General features: G+C 34.8%; 1 long non-coding RNA gene across 2 annotated transcripts in view; it reads right to left on the minus strand.

Annotated features, from left to right (window-relative positions):
* Nucleotides 1-2779: 2779 nt before the first annotated feature.
* LOC149916161 (uncharacterized) overlaps nt 2780-15012 on the minus strand; it is an 84401-nt gene continuing 72168 nt past the window's right edge. For both annotated transcript variants that reach the window (XR_016470762.1, XR_016470765.1), the window contains exons 4-7: nt 6138-6263; nt 3774-3906; nt 3309-3370; nt 2780-3013 (exon numbers count right to left, since the gene is read on the minus strand). This is a non-coding gene — a long non-coding RNA (uncharacterized LOC149916161). The remainder of the gene's footprint in view (nt 3014-3308; nt 3371-3773; nt 3907-6137; nt 6264-15012) is intronic.

Genomic DNA, 15012 nt, shown 5'->3' on the forward strand with positions numbered 1-15012 from the left:
GGCATCAAGTTATCCTCTTAATTGCCTGTGAATTCCCCAAGGGGTTTAATATTATTTGTTTCTAGCCCATAAAATTCACAAAAATCCAGATGTTTGAGGTAATGCTCTATTGACCCTAATCTTCAGTATGAACAGATAATGTTGCATTGATTTCACTAAGTCCAAATGATCTCTTTTTCCCCTTACTCCCTTTCACAGAAATCGAGGATCAGTTACAGTTAACTTCTGCTGGTCAGTATGATTTTCTTTCATTTTTTATTCCTCAGTAAGCACTGCAGATATTTGAAAAAATATGGCACTAAAGCTATATAATTGCACCAACAGTGCTTAAATGAATCCCATGAGTGAAGCCCAAATAAGACAATAACCATAATCTTTGTCACAAGATTTCTATATCTTTTACAGACATTTTACCAGTTTTAACTAAAGTGCCACTACAGAGAACAGAAATATCCAGTGTAACATATCCTAACTAGTTCAGATACTGTATCATGACTTTTAAATACACATCATTGTCCATTATAGCAAAAACTATAGAATATGTTCTCTTCAATCCCATCTTCACCATAGAGTGTTTGAGAATAATGAAATCACTTTTACTATCAATCACTGGGATTGAGTTTTAAGTTATCTGCATAGCTTTGTGTAGTTAAATGATCAATTTCATAGATAAAATGGACAGAATTTTGATTAAAAAAATGTCTGCAACTCTTGGACTGTGTTTTACACAGGTATATATGAAATACAGCAGTTAGTACACAGCTGAAAACGACACAGAGGTTAGGCAAACACTGGGCAGCAAAAGGGAAAATCCACTTTTATCAGAAGAAGTATTTAATTCAAAAACTATTTTTTTTTCCATCATTTCTATGGCAAACTGGAAAGTAATGTTGCATATTTAAGCTGACCTACATATTTTGAGCATATGTTTATTCTTCTTATTATGTTTGTTTAGTTTTTAATCTGTTCAAAATGAAGCTAATTAAAAAATAAAAAAAAAGATTGTCTTTTCCCCCATATTGTATTAGAAAATGTTTGGAGAGTTTGTACTGAGAATATTTTCTAAAATTGATTCATATTAAAAAGTAAATAAATTGATACATTGATTCTGCAGCTTTCAAAAAATCACTGTGAAATGCCTTTCCTAGCTCTACCTGTAACCTTTAGAAAAATAATTTCAGTAAACTTATCCTATTATTAAGAGTATTCTATAACGACAGGTTAGAATGGAAGAGGGATTTATTATGCACTGATAGAGACCACATCATAAAACAGCATAAGGTCCTTCTTGTACAGTGATGCCAAGGATTTTCCTTTGCTCAAAATGGTAATTATGTCAATTATTGTTTCTGTAGCATGCCCACTGACTACATATGCATAAAAATTTCTGTCTTTATATATGAGCATACCATATGTATCTTTTAAGAATATTCTCACTGACAGTATATATTTCTATTTTTCTTTTGAGCAGAAATGTAAAGTAAAATGATACACATTGTATAGTCTCCTATATAACATATCACACATCAAAACTGATTGGTGAAATTCAATAACAGTTATTAAAATAATTTAAAAGAAATAAGGTTATGTTTTGATTCTCAAAAAATTGTGACATGTGGAAGTAATTCATGGACTTTTCCTTAAGTGGCCCCCAGTGTTTTACGTTAAGCAGGTGTTCCAACATGTCCTTCCCAAGTTTCATTATTAACCCCACAGATAGAAGAAAATGACAGTATGATGGCCATCTGGCCATAGTCTAGAAAATGTCAGTACTCAAAAGGTTAAAGGGTTAACTTTGCATGCTCTTGTGCTATATGCAGTGTTTGTGCAATGCTATTCAGAGGCTAAGCCTGTCTCCAACTCATTTTTTTTAAATAAAGCCTGCAGTACTTGAACCTGTCTACTTCAAGCCTTGATTAATGTTGTTAACTGCTATTCTCACTCTCTCCTCGTCGCTGCCAGATGGAATGCTGAAGATTATTCTGCATCACTTAATTGGAGTTTATAATTAAAAAATGGCGAGTGCTGTGGACTACGTTTTGCCCCTTTGATCCCTACCCAGACAAACAAGCTTCTCTAATCAGTAATTCCCCCATGTCCTCTTTTAGAGACTGAGATCATATGCCTCTTATGTCTACAGTATGTATTAATATTACATCATTTGCAAAAGTGTGGAGATAAATTCTAATCATGCATGCTTTTTCCCTTTCAAAAAAGTAATCCTACATATAGAAATAAAATTCTTCATATGGTTTTCCATGCATACCTCCCACAAACATGCAGCAAAACAGTAAGAAAAATAGTAATATATGCTGAACGATACATATGGCTCCTATACAGCCAGCTCCAGGACATGTTTTTTAGTTCACTTAAGGTCAGTGTAAAGAGAAATGACTTTCTGCATAATTTTGGAGGACAGCCAAATGGAGCTAGGGCAGTTATACCTCTGCTTCTATTTGTGACAGCAATAAAGATGTAGTTGTATATACACAGGAAGGAATTAATACGTGGACATATATTTGCACAGTGATTTTAAATGAACTCCTCCTACATTTTTCTACGTAAGTAATGGCACTGCAGGCAGAAACATTTCACAGAAGGAATGATGCAATGTGAATTCTTCTGAATGTGCAAGGAAAGAAACAAAACAGTTCTAAAAGCCTTCTAGTACACATAAGAACTCAAACACGAAAACAAAGCCACTAGACCAGAAACATGCTCGTTCCAAAAGAGAGATGAAAATGTTATAGATGTTGTCAATGCACTTTAATCCTGCTGTTGCAAAAAAGGTGGCTGGACTATAATCCTTAGGTGAGGTAGTAAATCACTTATCAAGGAAGGCAAATCAACTACAAAGAACAGAAGCAAAAGCCAAACCTTCCACGGAATGGAAAACTCCTCCTTGTTGTTTCCTGAGGTGAAATTGTTGTGCTGACAGAATGAGTCCAACGTAGTGCTAATGCTCAAAGTTGAAACACTTGCATAGTACAGCAGTGGAGAAGAGTCTAGAGACCTAAGTGAAGAAGAAAACTATGTCATTGTGAGCCACTATAGCCAGAGGAGAAAAAAAGTTCTCATAAATAACAAAACAGGCCACAGAAACACTTAGTTCTAAACAGACAGAAACTTTGGCGGTAAGAATTTAACAGCTCATGGAGAACATACAAGACGGTAATGAAGTCAAAGTGGTTACCCAGTCCTGTCTTCAGTCAGATCACAGCTGTTGATGCTTGATTTGTGGACATAGAAAAAAAACGTCAGGTTTGGCTTTGTTTTCTTAAACAGATCTTTTAAATGCAGTACCTCACCTTGATTTGTTTGGCTTGTGGCTGTACTGTTCTGATCTATCAAACTCATCCCACGGCAGATCCTGGGAAAGTAACCAAGGTAAAATGACTCCACTGTAACATCAGCTAGTGTACATCGCACATACGATTTTTAAACTAAATATTATATTCTTAAGAGGAAAAGAATAGAAAGTAACTTTTATAAACATATAAAAAAAAATCTCAGAAACAAAATTTTGATACATTTCGCAGTGCTAAAGGATTACCTATTTAATTATTTTACTGAGATAAACTTTTTTCCTTAAGTTTTTCTTATAAAGTCACTTTGCAATGACTAGATTTTGATGTGATTTCACATCAGTTTAAAATGGTTTAGTACCGTGGGATACATCTTTTGTTAAACAGGTTTATTTCTATTTCTATTTTTTTTAATTGTTATCTTACTAATTCCTCTCTTTTATAGCCACTTTAAAGAAAGAGAAATACCTCAGAAGAAGTGAGAGCTGCGGAATGGCAGGAGCTATGAATGGGCTGAACAATGATCTACAATCCCAGAAGAAAGTCTAGGGTAATTTCTTGCATACCAAAAGTAAGCTTGGTGTCCTTCAGGTTACGAGGGCTGAAGAAAAAAACATGAGCTCATGTATCTTCCACAGTGTCAGTAGATGACAAAGACTATTGCAATTATTCTAAACTATTAATTAATTATTAATTTAATATTAATTAAAAAAAATGGGATCAACATAAATATGTTGATCCCCCCCCCCAAAAAAAAAAGTCATACAAATATTTCCTTGTGACATACAAACCATTAAGAACCAACATAATTACTTAGGGGGTGGGTAACAAAACTCATAAGTACTGTATCTACAAACTTCTATGAATTGTCCCAAAATAGATGCATCTTTAAACATCTAAGGCCCATAAGTAATTATATTATTTTCATGATATAGGAAAAAGTTCTAAAATGTTGATCATATTTATAGGCTAATAATAGCATTTTCAAGGAAAGGTATTTAGCTTCCAACTATAATATTTAGTGTTGTTGATGTATAATGATTAAATACTTGAGATTCAAGTCTTTATGTGCAATTAGCTTAATCCATAAATTATAATCCATGAAGGTAATAAAAACAGTCATTTTGAAAATCAACTGACAGAGCCCATAATTTTCTGCAGTAACTGTGCTCACTAGCAGCAGCATACAAAAGTCAAAATGCTGGTTGATAAAGATGCTGCTCATCTTTACCAATATTAAAACAAATTATTTCTTAAAAACTCACGTTCATGGTTTCTTTGCAAAGTACTCCTGGTAACAGACTAAGAAAACTCCCCAAAACAATACAGTACCCTATTCTTCCCTTGAACAGAGTTTATGTAAATAGTCAAGATCCTAACTAGAAGCAGATTTCTTTTTCTGAAATTACTATTACTTCAGCATTTTATATTGTTTTCTGAGTAGCTATGATTGGTAGTAAGACTCAGTGCTAACCTACTCTTGTTAAAAATAGAGATTCTTTGTAATTAGGGGTTTCATTCTAATTTAGACCAGAGCTATTACTTATGTTTTTTTCTTTCGTAACTTTTCAAGTCAGTAAAATGCAGATTTGTAACAGAAAGAATACAGCAAAAGAAGGTTGGATGTGTATCTCTTTTGTGTGTATATCACCCATAACTTAAATGAAAATGCTGTGGAGTTTTTGTTTGCCTGGTTTTGTTGTTGTTTTTTAATTGTTTTCTAAGAAGTAATAACACGCTACAGTACTGGAGTTGTTTCTTCTGAATGACAAAAGTCAAACAACTTAATGAATAGTTAAGTCAAAAATAGTCTCTTAGGCTATAATTATGACATACAAAGAAATTGATGTGCCCCTTCGCTTTTCCTGCAAAATCAATGGATCTGTGGCACATTACTACCCTCTCCCTCTATGAAGTCATTTATTCAAGTTGTGTCAATGCTTACTAAATCGCAATGTAGAAACAAATGTTTGATTTTAATATCTTATAAAAACTCATTCACAAATCATATACTATAATTTTGTTTTTAAATATGAATGTTAAAATTTCAACTGAATGTTGATACCAAGTCAGAAAGTTATTAACAGTATTACACAGCTATGAATGAATTATCTTCATGTACACAGAACTAACTTTCAAAAGGGCACATGCAAAACGTAAGACTTTGTTTCAACTCACACCATTTAGCAGAGAAGTTTAGATTATTCTCCAAAGTCACACAGACAGGATTTCACAGATAATAAATATTTCAGTAGAACAATGCCTAATACATTTCACAGGTACATGCACAGAAACAAAAAAAGAAAAAGTTAAAATACTTTGCTGAATTGTGATTAAAGCACATACATGATAAGTTCTACCAAAGTCTCAAAGGAGAGGAGCTGACTGGGAATACTACGTAATCTGTGAGATGTTTACAGTTGACATTCTTTGTCTCCAATACCTTGGATAGTCAGATTCTAGATTATTTTCAATGCAACAACATTTTTACGTTGATCCAAAAATCTAAATTAAGCATAACAATTTTTGTCTGACCCATGACCTATTCATAAGTAACATCAACAGTACTGCAACCCTTGCGTTAGCATGTGGCTATCCGGTGTGGCCTTTTGAAGTTCTACAAAGAGCATGAGAGAGCATTCCTAGCAGATGTATAAGAGGTTATAACTTTAGGAAACTTTTCCAGAAGAGGTGAGATCAAGAGACTTTTTTTTGTCACTTTTTAACTGCTGACAATCACGTGCAACCTGTCTGAACTGAACTGAACATCTGGTCCATTACCTTGGGGTACAAGTGACACAGAATCAGATTGAAGCAGATGTAGCCACTGACCTGCCACAGCATTCCTGTTGCTCTCAGGCTCCTCGGGCACTACAACAAAAGATGGCACCACCCTTGTGGGAGACCAAGATCCAACATGGAGGTAAGAGGATTTTAAAAATTCTGGCTCCAACATATCTGAGGAAAAAAAGACCAAACAAACCAAAAAAAAAAGCCATTGATAGGTCACAGAGCAGTTACTATTAATTAAATAGTCCTATTGATTACATTATTCTGTCCTCAGTATTTTTTTTTAACTGCAAGGAATATATTTACTTTCCTCATAATATGAAGTGTGCAGATCTTTTATTTAAAATCCCTCTGTAAAGCCTGTGCACAATTAAAGTTCTTAATGCTTAAATACTCCTTCTGCATAATTATATTAACAAGTACTTTTCTTTGCTTTAAGAATTAGAAGAAAATGTTTTTTTTTTTTTTTTTAACTAAACAGGCTGTGATAAATACTTTTCTTCTGCGAGAAAGGCTTCTGTTGTCTGAAGTAATTTAAACGTCATCACTTTTCACAGACTAACAGCAGAACTTTTTGTTTTCTACTTTATTCAGTAGTAGTTTTTAAATGATTATAATGTATAACAGGTACTTTCTACTACTTGTACCTGTTATTAAACTGTATTACATGACTACAGAGAAACAAAGAGGCTCAAGGCACTATCATATCTATTCTTCATATGAAAATCAAGTTCTGTAATGACTATAGCTTTGTAGACCTTTCCAAAGATTATACATAAGAAGCTGATAAAAGTGCATTTTTCTATTTAGAGACATACTTCTTCGCATCAGTAAAATACATACCTTCTGTAAGAAGCCAGGAAAATAACTTTGTAGTGCTCACAGAGAGAATGTGAATGTGAAAATAAAATCAGAAAACATATGCTTTTTGCCACATGTGATCAGTACTCCCTTTTACTTTTGAGAAATAGTAATTTTAATTAGTGATGGAAAATGTCATATACTAAAAGCTTAGTAGCTGCATTTTTAAACAAAAATATGTTTTTTTTTCTTTTCTTTTTTTTTTTTCTTTTTTGTTTTTTTTTTGAAATCCAGTGAGTTTGCTAGAAAGAAAGAGAATGGTCACACTCCTTGCTGTTGATTAAGACTGCCACTTCCTTTCAGATGGACAAATTTCAGAAACACATTTCTTTATAAATAAGCTGGCCATCCTAGTATCTAACTGACAATAAATGGCTGCATTTCTCACCAACATTCCATAGGAAAAAACAAAATACATATATATATGATATATAATAAATATATATATATATATCATCACTTCACTTTAATAATGTTGAATTTTAAGATAATTACTACAAATGCAAGGAAAGAGTTGAGCACTGCAAAAGGAACTAAAAATTGAAAAGGTTGTGCTACTATGAGCTTGAAGCAAGCGACAGTCTGCAACACAAACACTGACCCTTTGGAGCTTTAACTTCAATACAGTATTTGTTTTGCAAGGCAAAAGAAAAATTCTAAGCCCATGGTTTTCTGTTGCAACAATTTCTTCCTGCCTTTGCAATTTGTTCGTCCTCATTGCCTCCTATTGCTAAAGAGGAATTTGAATGAAAATATGGTTCTAGGTTGAGGGTGGCCAGATACCTCAAAAGAATCTGTGATAAAGGACAGGAAAAATGCATGAATACACTCTGAGGTTAACACTACCAGAAATTGGCTAATTCCATCTAGTTAGATTGCTGTCATTTGCAGTAAAGCATCTTACTGCACTTATAAAATAACAGGAAGGCAAGACTGGTTGTCGAGACCAGTCAGTTAGAATTATGCCTGCCTCTGTAGGTTGCTTGCATAAAAGGCTGAGCCATTTTCACAGATAATCCATTTATAAATCACTGTAATAAAATGGCCATCTTGACGGCAGCTCTGTAACATTCTTTCACATGTTCCAGTTGTATCCAGGCAACTGAAACATAGTTAGATGAAAGCAGAGGTGAAGATGCAGGGTAGGGTTCCGGCATGTTTCAGTGACTAAGGTGAAAAGGGTAAAGAACTAAAGACAAAGTATTGACTAACATTTTAATCTATCAGCATATTAAAATAGTTTAGTCACTTTTTTGAATGTAACTAATGTATGTAGGCATTAGTACCTTAACTGAAGAGTTTATGGTACAATCACATTTCTTGCAATATATATTCTGTATTTTTTTTTTCCCTTCTCGCTTCTACTCATCCTCTCTGCTACCTCCTCTAATTTCTGTTGAATGTTGATGTTAAGGTAAGTTCAGCCCACTGCATTAGCTGAGCCTGTAGGACCAGATGGCTGAAAATCAGGTACACAATATCCAGCTGTTTTCAAAGGTATTTTGGTTTCTCTCACATTATGGAATATTTAGTTCCTGTATTTCAGACGCTACTTTTATTTAATTCAGTATGAAGTGAATGAAAACACTGTTTCTACTTTTAAGAACTTCTATACAAGAAAAATGCAGAGTGAAATACTTGTAATACAATGCAAGGTGAAAGTAGTGCAACAATCTAAAAAAATACTTATTTAGTAGTCTTCTTCTATATTACATATATTTTCCGCATATAAATAATAAACTACAGAGAAATTCACTTACATATACAAATTACCTGCATCCTTTAGGAAAGAAAATTAGAAATTTAATCCCCAGTGCAATACTATAGCACACTCAGAAATGATAGGGAATATTCCTTACAATGGCATATACAGCCTAATGCCTGTGAAATGAGAGCTTTGGAAAGCGCTCCACCTCAGCAGAATCTCAGCTCAGCACAGAGCAAACTCAGGAGCATTCAGGGAGATTCACTTCCACGTTAACTCACGCTCTCTCCAGACGTGGATCACTGATATTACTGCTAAATTGTTGAAAATGCATTTGGTTCTTATTTTATTCAGTATATTAAAACATTATGTGGATTAGAAGGCAATTTCCATATTCTGACTTCACCAGATTCTAATATAGTTCTAGCCGTCTGATTTCAGAGTGAAAGACAGAGAAAATGGTTTGGATCTGATCCTGCCTGTGGCTATAGACAAGCTGGAGGGTTAAGCTTTAGTTGGCAAAATTAAGCCAGCTAATCAAAAAGTGCTGAAGCAGCGTAAGTACAAAAAAAGCTGTTGTAGGAAGTGTGCTGCTCCATCGCTTATGTCTCCAAAGCTTTTAGCTAGGCATCCCTTGAACTTTTCTCAGAGAAGTACAGTCTAATTAACTACTTCTGCTCTGATGCACTCTTTCTATTCTGAGCAGGGCATTTTCATTAGGTGTGTCATGCCTGCAGTTCAAACCCAAAACAAGGGGTTCGTAAGCTGAAATCTGCACATGAAAGACAAGAAAGAAGGCAAAATACACTTGCACAAAAGACACTGGAGAAAAATGATGTCATGATTTACTCATAAACATGTGAAATTATCTGCAGAAAAGAAAGAAGGGGCAATAGTAATTGGGCATGCCACTGTTTTGTTGATCCTTGATGTTTCAAATCAGGAGAACATGGCACTATGCACTTATGATCAAGCATTGATCTCACAGTGCCTTACTTGTGCCTCATATGAGATTTAACTCATTTATTGACATTAAAATGAGCAAACAGCGCTCAACAACATGGACAACAAATTACAGAAAGGAAAAGAAATACCGAACATGAAAAAATCAAAGTGACTATTAGAAACAATCTCTCATAAATCTAAAGGTATGGTTACAATACATTTTAAAATATACACTGAAGAAAATTGAATTACATGTGAGTAATTTACAGATAGAAGCACAGAAATATAGTACTTGCAATGAAAAGTCTCGGCTGATAATATCAGATAGATATTAGCTGTCTGAACACTTTATTCATTTACAGCTTATTTTTCATGAACAGTGACACAAAGTATTAGTTTCACTCCTTTCTTGTCTTGTCAAACTATTTGCTTATTTTTTTAAAGCAAGCAAATAACTATTGTCAGTCATATGAATTGAGTATCTAATTATGTACAAGCAGGTTTTAAACAGCAGAATATGATCATGTCAAAAAAGGTTCCTTAACTACTGATTTCATCAAAGCCATGATTTGAATATCCTCTGACTGATATCCCACCAATACATGTCTTCTTATGGCTTAAATAATTTCCTCTGTGACCCCCATAAATGGAGAAAAAAATTTAAAAATTTCTAGTACACAAAAAATATATATATTTTCCCACATATTATCAGTTCAGCATTGAGATCTGTTCCAAGAGTTTCCTGTTTACAGGATTTTTAGTTAAGAAGAGAAACAAGATTTCTATTGCTTCTTTTTTCTTTTTTTGCAGACCTGTATTCACTGACTTTTCCCCCAAACAGAGACTTGTTTTTTTCTGAGCTCTGAAATAAATTGGTTCCTGAGCTCCAGTTCATCCAGTCATCTACTGTGCAAAAGCATCACAGATCACAGACCAGTTCCATGAAAAGTAACCTTAATGTTTTTTTCTTCTGCAATAAGACCTTGTATTGCTTACAATCAACAATATTTCTGATGTTTTCTTGCTGACACAGCACTGAGAAGTCATCTCTAAGAAGCCTGAGTTGGAACCAGCTGTTTATCTGAGTAAGATGACCAGTGTTAGAATTGCAAATGGCAGCTCCTTACTCCTCACTCAGGAAGTGGAGGGAAGATCTCATAGGATCACTGTATGTCAGGGATGATGTGATATGTAGTACCATGGTCTGTAAGTGACTGACAGGCAGAGAAAGCCACTAGCTTCCAGTTTAACCTCTAATACGAAAGCATTCTCACACAAAGCTGTGAATGCATTCAAGGTCTGTAAGAGTAACAAAGCTCAGAGATAAATCATGTGAGAGCAGTGCTGCTGCAATACCTCTCACAGGCAGTGCTTAGTTTGTTATCAGAATTTGGCTAAGCAGTGCTTGGTCTTGTTTTCTGTTTACCAGTCTCTTCTTTTCCCAGGATTATTATTACATTTTTCAATATTTTAGATAAAAAATAATTCTTTAAAATCCCTCAAGTAAAAATAGAAGAAATAGAAAATATTGGGAAAATGTTGAAAAAAGAAATCTTAAGGAATTTTAAATATTTTTTGCGTTGTTATCTGATCAAGATCTGGCACACACTATCACACAGAAGGAAGAAAATTAAGTATAATCTTTAGGGCTCCTAAACTAGACAAGCTTTTCACTCCCAACAAAATAACACACATTGGCTGTGCTGGTCTGACATACACTGCAATAGAGAGAGTTAGAGAAGCCTACTGATGCTATTTTAAAGCACCACATGTGAAATGAGCTTTCTGCCTGTCTTCTGCACTTCTTTTGTGAATTATCTCAGCCAGCAACAGTACAGTCCTGGGCCAGTGAGTCACTAAGACACTCAGTGTTCCCCACCATTTAGTCCAATTGGAGCAAGAGAGCCACAGACCAGTTTTTCAGGTGCCCGTGCTCACAGATCTGGCTCAGATCCACCACACAATTCCAGTTCAGTACAAATCCTCTTAATCTCCTGGGAGCAGAAGTTGCTCCCCAGACAACTGACATATTTCAGACCACTGATATCATTATGTGGAGATATTTATTGGTGTCTGCCCAATATAATATTTGGAACATGGTGCATGCAGCCAAGAAGTTTCTTTTCAACAATGCCTCAAATAACTGAAGTAACACAGATATAACAGGTTTTAGGAACTGGCCAGCCTTAAATTTACATGTTTGGATGCAAAAATTCATAGCTGGCTGATTAGCTGTCTGATTAGATACTGCTGATTCTAACATCATTTTGGAAGCCTGACATCAAATACTAACCATAAATTTCTAAGTGTTAAAAAGACAGAATCACATCTCACTTTTTGGAAGCAATAACTCTTGCTAATAGGGGTCTTTATATAGTGCTAAAAAATGTGTGTCTAAGAAAAGACTAAAAATAGCAATGGTTTGTCTATGAAATCTTTCAGGAACAATGTGTTTCCCTTAGTTTAAATCCATGAAACCACATCCAATCCAAGCTAAACAGGAAAAAAAAAAGGAAAATGTCAAGCTATTACGTTAACATTTTCCCCATTTCAAGTCTTTATCAACTTTTGGAGACAATGACCAAATCAAGCTTTCATGTCTGAACATGGCTAGTGGGATACAGCTGGTATAGCACTACTGTCAGATATTTGGATCATTCTTTGCCAAGCATAGAGAAAAATGTCAGCTGAGATGTTCACACAGAACTTGACATTTGGGTAAGTGAATATAACCTTCAGATCTGGCTTTCCTTTAACATGCAGCACAAAAAGAAAAAAACTAATGGAGACAGGCAAAGCCAAGTCTGAAATAATGATAGCACAATATCTTTTCAGTACTCCAGATCTTGTCTACTCATTTCAGTCAAAGTATTTGCAGTACCAGGAGTCATATGTCACCTTAGAAAAAGAATTTTTAAAACATAATAGAAAGCAACATGGTGTATTTTTCAACTCCAATCTATGAGGCTGTGATCTCTGGAATAGGTAGAACCTAAGTTCTACCAGTAAGTGACATGCCTACACCAATTACTCACAGACTTAGGATATGCAGAACATGGAAGATATGTTCCTTACCTCTCTGCATGATAAAGGTGCCCCAGCACTTTCCACAGTAGATGTGCTTCTCCCTTACAGTGTGCAATCGCATACACCTCAGAATAAATAGGTAAGCTTTCTATCACAAGCTACAACACACCTTAAAAATTATATTACTGTGTTCATAATATAAGGGGTAAACAATATTGAAAGCTGATAAACATCCATCAGTCTGTCTCTCCTCAGGCTTTGCTGCCTCAATAGATTCAGCAGAGGTGAAAGTGGGGAAAAAGGGAGGGGTATTATCAGCAGAGACACTGGCTACTGCTTTTATAAGAAATCACACACTCAGAAGCAGGTAATTTACATTAGATTTGTTTCTGTAATTTAGATAATTGCAAACTTCATCCTGCTGAAATACAAGTGCTGCTCCAAAAGTAATGCCTCCTATTTTATTATGTTGGCCCACAACCTCAGAGGCAGTGCTAGAGGGATGGCAGTAGTGCTTAAACCTTCTGAAAAATATTCCCTTACATTCCGTTGCTATGTGACAGATGGCAGCAGAGGAGCAGTCTGACAAAATGGCATCTGGCATGGAAGTGCAGGTGAAAAAAAGGTGTGTCACTGAATTCTTCCATGCAAAAAAAAAAAATGGCACCCACTGACATTCATCAGCACCTGCTGAATGCTTATGGATGAAACCATGGATGATATCACGGTGAGGTGGTGGGTGATGTGTTTCAGCAGAGGTGACTGTGGTGTACCAAACAAATCATATTCTGGATGGCCATTCACAGCTGCCAAACCCCAAAATGAAGAGCTTTTGTTCATCACTAGAGAAAAAACATAGCTAATGGTGATGACTATGTTGAGAAGTAGTGTTTTATAGCTGGAATTTGCTCTATGAAAAAATGTTATTTTACTCTTTGAATCTGTTGTAGTTTCCATGGGCATAAATAGGAGGCATTACTTTTAGAGCATCCTACTCACATAACATTTTACAGCAGGGTTCCACAGGCTTTAAGACTGAAATCTACAAGGAATCATGATTTCCAAGCTTTTTAGCAGCAATTACTTTTTGAGTGATTTTGATTACTATTAAAAATTCTATTCACTAAATGAGAATTAAGCTTCTGAAATTCTTAAATGTTCAAATTCAAGTGATTTCAAAGAGTTTGCTTTTCACAGAATCATAGAATTGGTCAGGTTGGAAAAGACCTTCAAGATCACCACTTCTGTAACTTTTCTCCACAGCAGCAATACATTCTCTTATTTTTAATATAATTTTTCAATTGAATGCTTTACCAACAATAGTAAATTCTGCTATATAACCAGAAAGACCATGATGTAAATCACTTCACCATGTATTCAAAATAATTCCTCTGAAAAATAATTCCTAGTCAAAATCAAACAACCATCTCTTCTGATGACTGACCAAATAATCTGACCACAATTCAGCAATAAGTGTACAGAATTTGCCAGTAAATAAATCAAAATTTCTATCCTGCAAGGCACTGAAACCATCAAGAATCAATCTTTCTCTGGAGTTTTCAATGCCATGGTACAGGCACAGGAAAAAATCAGAAAAAAACTCACCAACAAAATTTCTCCTACTGTCAATAAGAAAACAAAAAGATCATCAGATTGGTCAAATCAAACATGAAAAACCTGAAACAAACCAAACCTTGGAGCCATGTTGAATGTATGCTAATGGTTAAAGGGAGTCATATTCTCAGTGGAATTAACTCTAAAAGACACACTTTCTCGTGTTTTCTAAACCTATGCTGCTATCTTCACAACTAATTCTTGAATTTGAATGCTTGCAGCTATGACTACTACTTTACACTGTGAAATACTTCTCAAATGTTACAGCAAAAATGTTGTAACATGGAGACGCCAGAGAGAAAATTAATCATTGTGTTCAGTATGGAGCTTATATGTCCAGTGTGTGACAGATGAGATCAGCAGCTGAATGTTTAACATCAACAGAAAATTGTATTATTTCAGTAAATGTTAGTAAAAAAGAAATACACAGCTATCTATTAAGTAACTGAAACCACTGCAGTAAGCAAAAGGGAGTCTACCAGAAAAAATAGAAGATGATTAGGTAACAAATGACCCTACACATGATACACAGTGCAAGTTAAACCAAATTTACCCCTGACATCCAATGCTAGGCATAGAAGTTGTTGATGATTTACATCAATACTTAACGTTAGGTTCCCCTGAGCGTTCACTGTGCTCTAGGCAGCATCATTCAAAAATCAGTGTATTTCCAGCACTGTGATTTCATGATGACATTAAAAAGAAAATATTGTGTTTTTATAAACATTATCTTAAGAATAATAAAGAAGTTACGTGAGAAGTGTA

The sequence above is a fragment of the Phasianus colchicus genome, chromosome 13 (genome assembly GCF_987193195.1).
Source record: "Phasianus colchicus chromosome 13, bPhaCol1.hap1.1, whole genome shotgun sequence".
In the NCBI taxonomy this organism is placed as follows: Eukaryota; Metazoa; Chordata; class Aves; order Galliformes; family Phasianidae; genus Phasianus; species Phasianus colchicus.